The sequence below is a fragment of the Austrofundulus limnaeus genome, unplaced genomic scaffold (assembly GCF_001266775.1).
Source record: "Austrofundulus limnaeus strain Quisiro unplaced genomic scaffold, Austrofundulus_limnaeus-1.0 Scaffold2, whole genome shotgun sequence".
In the NCBI taxonomy this organism is placed as follows: domain Eukaryota; kingdom Metazoa; phylum Chordata; class Actinopteri; order Cyprinodontiformes; family Rivulidae; genus Austrofundulus; species Austrofundulus limnaeus.
In genome coordinates this window covers 7,551,572-7,557,966 of record NW_013952404.1, presented here as the reverse complement: position 1 = coordinate 7,557,966, position 6,395 = coordinate 7,551,572, and positions in this window count along the sequence as shown.

Here is a 6,395-nt window from a genome sequence, read left to right as displayed (position 1 = left end):
GAATAGAATAGAATAGAATAGAATAGAATAGAATAGAATAGAATAGTCTTTGTTATCATTGAACAAGCCATAGTGTCAAGTTAACATTTTGTGAATTTTAACCAGCTATTTTTTTTTTCATATTTTGCATTTTGCTTACCTTTTAGCTTTAAGTTGATATTTAGTTATTTTTATGGGCGGCTGTGACAGGGTGGTTGTGGGAGTTGTCCTGTAACTTGTGGGATGCTGGTTCTATCCCCCGTTCTGTCTGTCACTGTGTCCTTGGGCAAGACACTTCACCCGCCTTACCCTTCTGGTGGTCAGAGGGTCCGGTGGTGCCGGTACATGGTCAGTGTGCCACAGGGCAGCTGTGGCTACAGTGTAGCTTACCACCATCATCAGAGTGAATGGGTGAATGTCTGTAGTTTGAAGCGTTTTGGAGTCTGATAGGACTTTATGAATATAAGTTCAGACCATTTATTTTTACCTTTAGGTGATCATTTTGCCATGTTTGCTTTTAGCTATCCTTTTGCTTCTTTTAGCTAGCTTTTTAAAATCATATTTAGCTTTTGCTTGACCTTTTTCTGCTTTGCTTTCTTTCAGCTTGTTTTAGTTTATTCTCATTTTCAGCCTCTTCAGTAAAACTCAGTTGTTCAACACTTTTTTCTGTTTTTCCTTTATATTTAACAGAGTTCATAAAAACACACATTCAGCCTCAGTGTAAAAAGATTCCATTGATCTTTTCAGATTTCTTACAAACACACGCCCCGACAGCTCTATAGAAAAACTGTATTTTATTCTTTATCCCAGACGACCATCAGATATGACTGACAGCATGCAAAGGTAGGAGTGTGATTTGTGAGCAGCATGTTGCTGCGGGGCAGTTTCAGTCTCATTTCCTGTTCAGATGACAACAGATACACTTGTGCTGCGTGATATTCAACACACACGTTGTGTCTCTGCCTCTGGGAACACATCTAGGCTGCAGGTTTATCTTCACATGAACAGAACGTTTTGTTCTAATATTAATTTCATTGTGATAAAAAAATAAAGAGTGGTTCACATTTTGAGGTTGAGCTCTGTGAAACAGCTTATGAACAAAAAGCATCTTACCTGCTAGCTTTTAGAATGACCTCAGTTTAAAGAAGGGTTTAAATCTGATCAGACTGAGAGCCAAAATTAACAATAATTAACTGCAACCTCAAATATTTCAAAATGGTTTATATTAATGCTATTTTATAAATCTGTAAACCCAAATTAGTAATCATTACTAAAGCCATTTATGTTAAGTGATTACACCGGGATAACTAGTTTTTACAAAATCAAAAACTAAACAAATCAAGCTCTTTTACATAAAGTCTTGTATCCAAGCTTATTTATTACTAAATAACTTAAGATTTTAAAACTAATGTTTCTGAGTAATTGACTCTACAGCACTCATGTTTATTAGTAATCATTACTCACGTTTATCAGTAATTATTACTCATGTTTATCAATACCCGTTACTCACATTTCTCATTTCTCGTGTTAACAGAAATTATTAAATGTAAATTATAGTCATTCAATTTGTTTCTTAAATGCAAAGTGTAACATTTTTAAAGTGAAACTTGAGTAAATATTTCACTGTGTTAAAGGGCCAATATTATGTGTTTCACAGGCATATATTTAAATACTATACCATAACAAAGTATCTATGTCACCTTTAGTTGTTGTTAAAATGCTGTTTTTATGTTTAAATAGAAAATAAATTTATCTTCTCATCACTTCCTCTTCTGAACGCCTTGAAATTGGCCTCTGTCTCTTTAAGAGGCCTCTGTCTGGCCAAGATTCTGACTTTTCTGTWTACCACTTTAAGGACTTAWAGTAATTAAAGTAGAAAACCGAGGGTTTGGGCTTAAGAACCAATGAACTRAATGAACCAGTTRGTGGYCCAGATTTTGMTCACCAGTGGGCCTGGCCCGCGGGCCCCCAGTTCAATAGCCCTGGTTTATGGTCTGATCTCAACTCATCCCAGAGCTTCAGAAACACAAACACTTGAGTGGTAACACGGGCAGAATATCGCTCCAAAAATCACCCATGAAAATATATAAGAAAAAAAAGAAATGGGAGCACTCGTTCACTTTTACTTACAAAAAGCCCTGCGTAAAAAAAACAGCTTTTARAGCTTTGTGCTGAGTAGCATTACATCTGAGACAAACAGCCAAATTATGTTTTATTGGTTAAATATTCCCTCTGAAGGAACACGTCTGAATAACTTTTCTTTATGTGATTACTCATTAATGGCTGTTGCACCCAGAAACATCACTWATGGTTTTCAGTTTATTTATTTCTRAACTGCAAGCATCTCATTGCGATAATATAAAACTTGTTTTCAAAAGATTTATTTATAATGATAATCACCTCAAATTTAACATAATTGATTCATGCCCAGGGAGAGAAGATCAAATCTTCAGTCATTTTAATTGGGTATGATTTTACATATCTTTCTCTCTTAAACTGCATCCATAGCTGCCATTAATGGGGTTTGTTTTATGAATAGAAGTGCTTTTCAGCTGTTCTCAGTAAACCCACAGAAATAAACAGCAAATAAACCTTTCAGTTCTGGTTAAAAATCCATAAACAAGCAGTGTCTGCTTAATCAAACAGGCTGTCGCTCCATCGGAGCTGCTGGATTCATTTGTCTTGATGTTTCTTCTCCTAAAAGAGTGTTTGCAGGGGGGGAAAAATCAATAAAAGCTTGACAAATTCACTCTCTTTATCTGCACTTTATTTGTTCCACATTTACACGTAACTGTTCTAAAACTGTATATCAGTGGAGGGCAAAGCTAACTAAAATGTTAGCTTCCAAACTAAAAATATTGCTTTGCTAAAGCTAAACTGCTAAATACTGGAAAAAAAAGTAATAAGTGGAAACTAAAGCTAAACATGTAAACAATAATGGATGCTAATGCCAAACAACAAATCAAGTAAAAGAAATAGCAGAAGCTACTGCTAAACATGTAAAATGTAAGTGGAATCATAAACTGATAAACGTGTTAAAAAAAGTTGGAAGCTAATGGTAAACAACTAAACGTAAAAAAAATTGCAGAAGCTAACAGTAAACAACGAAACATGTAAAAGGCGTGGAAGCTAACAATAAACAATTAAGTGTAAAAAAATAGCAGAAGTTAAAATTAAACAGCTAAACAAACAACTAAATGTAAAAAATGCAGAAGCTAATGGTAAACAGATAAACAAAACATGTGTAAGCTAATGCTAAACAGCTAAACATGTAAAAAATTTTGGAGAAGCTAACAGTAAACAGCTAAATATGTAAAAACAAACATAGCAGAGGATAACGCTAAACAGCTAAACAAGAAAAAATGAATGAAGGTAGCTTCCACTAATTTTTACTTGTTTAGCTGCTTACTGCTAACAGCTAACTGGTAGCTAATAGCTAACGAAGACGACTGTCTTCCAGCCGCAGACTGGTGGGACTGACAGGAGCCTGTTGATGTTAGTTTACCAGTTGGTTTTTAGCGCACTTCAGTTTGGCAAGGTCTGATAACGATTTTGAAAGTTAGCTAAAAAGCTAATATGCTAAACGAAAAATTAGTTTCACGACTGAATGTTAGCTTATTATCAAAACAATGTCCACCACTGCAATGAATTTTTTTATATATGATTTATTTTATTTTATTTTTTTATGGGTGGCGGGTGGACATGTATATGGAAGCCCATTTCTACCACCCTGATAAAAAAAATAAATAAAAATTGTATCTCATAATTATTACTTAGCTATCTCATAATTATGAGATACTATTTCATAATTATGAGATAGCTAAGTCATTATTATGAGATACTAGTTTTATTTTTTTATCAGGGTGGCGGAAATGGGCTTCCATACTTGTAGGCTAATGGCTCAACATGTGAAGAGGTTTGGTTAAACATCTCTTTTCTATGCATGCAGTTTATTTTTTAGATTTTCCTGAACAGGATTATACTTCTGTTTCCAAGCGATTATCAGGATCTTTCAGTGCTATCAGTCTCAACTCTGATTCTCGTGACTTTAGTCTGCTTGCTTTGTCAGTGACTCATATTAGAGTAAATGGCACATTTCAAGTGTCTGGTTTAATTAGAGATCATTGTTCTTTTTTAAATGAGATAAGCACTTTATGTGTCTCAATTTGTTGACAATTCTTATCAAGGACAACATGTAGCTCTAAAATAACATTATAAACTGTTTTTTTAATATTATTATATTATTTGCCCTTTAAATGTAAAATATTATCCACATATATTTAGTTTTCTTTAAAAACAACAACAAAAAAGTGATTCCTGCCCTCACAGCACAGCTTGTTACATTTTGACTGCTCTCAAAAGCGTTTGGGTCGTGGCAGCTTCACAAATGAGGCCAGAAAAACAGAGAAACTGTGATTTTTGTGGAGTCACGAGGCAGCTTGTTTTGCTGCTTGTTAAAAGTAAAACAAAAACAAACAAACAAACAAACAAAAAAGGAATAAAACTTGAGATTTTCAAAGCGTATTTAAGTTCACACTCTGTTGATACATGTAGTGACTCAGCTACGCAGATTGGACCAAAAATATGAAAGCGAAGGAAGTAAAATTCCTTATAAAAGTTTTTTTTTTATCAGCAGACTTTAATATTGAGTTTATTCTTTTTTGCTCCACAAAACAAATGGTCACAACGCTGCAGGTTTAGTCTCAAGTTTATTTAGTCCGCTGTGTTTATGGATGCTGATTCTCCAAGTTGACATTCAAACGTGCTACAGATTTTTGCACAACAGATTTATTGAGGAAACATGATTATAATGATCATTTTTAATATGAAACAAAAAAGAGAAAGTGCCACGTCTGCTAATTATCATTGTGATTCGTTTCCCATCCAAGTCATCTCAACTTTGCCATGCTTCTCCTCCTGCATACTTTGRCCTACAGCTYKCATTGTAATTTATATCTGTAAAGGTCCTGTGCCAAATGATTGCTATGCCTTTTGGTACCTGTACAACTTGTAGTTTTTGAAATATTAATGTTTAAACTTTATTCCAAATTCATATAATGCGAGTCAATGGGGCCTTGTAATGGTCCAATACTGCCCCCAGCTGTACTCAACTTGGTACTGCACCATAGTTTTTTATATTTAATGTCAATAGTTCAGTGTTTACAATACTAATATGATTGTATTTTGATGTTTTACTATAATATTGTCTTAATACTGCTCTATTGTTGTAATATTATGCATTTTTGTGTCAATAATTGTATTGGCAATGTGGCCTCTTTCTGCACATATACAAACCAACCCCTGGCACCACATTTTCCCACAGCTCCACTGGTCTAACGGTCTATGTCATGGACTTATATGTGGGGGATCAGGGTTCAAAACCCAGCTAATGAAACTTTAACAAAAAATATCTTCCAACTTCATATTGTCACTCAATTACCTTAATTACAAACACCTGCTGACGTGACAGGCACAAGCTGATATAGAAAACATATTTGAACTTGGTCAAAGTTCACTCTGCAAGTCCAATGCTGCAGGCAAAGCCATTCTGCAATGACATGCTACGTGGCAATGCACACTTGTTTTTACATCGTAAAAACAAAACCCATGTCTAGTGTTTGATAATGCTGTTGGTGTTAATTATTCACACTCATCATCTGCATATATATTATCTGTGAGAAAAGTACAAATAAATCATCTCCAGCTGGTCTTGTGCGCCGTAGTTTTAGGTAAAGATCTCACACAGTCAGTTTGTGCTCAGTGCTGGAGATGACTCTCAAACTGCCACACCAAATATTGACTCAATGTGCATCAAATCAATGTGTTCGATAAAGTCGGTTACTTGTGGGAGCCATCTTGAATTGAACTGACTCCAAAACTTAATAAGTTGTGCATGTACATCAAAATACTTTTAAAGAATTTTATTAAAATAGCTTTCAATGCTTTATTGAGTTTAAAATGACCATGACAAATAGWTTTTGTTGTGTGCTTGGAGTAGGAGTGCAGAGAAGTTGAATTTAGTCTCTCCTGATGCTGCATGGCTACCTTTATATTTTTCACTTTGTTCCATTTTCTCTATCCCTTTTACAAATTTTGAACAATAATGTCACAGTATTTTCTGAGGAACTGGTAAACAGGGTCAGGGATTTCCAACTAACCAGTTCGTGTTTTTTCTCGCAGAGATTTCGTTGTCCAAGTTCAAGGATGCCGAAGCTACAAGTGGATGGACAAGCTTTCATTGCTGAGTTCTTTTAATCAATTTGTAAATAAAAAAAGGTTTCTGCTCCGCTAGATAGGCTAAACTATGGAAGCCGAGAGCAGCCATTTTCTGTATTATTATCATTTTCCATGGTTTTCTCGAGAAAATGCGTTTCCAGATGGTTTTCCTCATCATTCAGTAACGTGGTCCCCTCAGC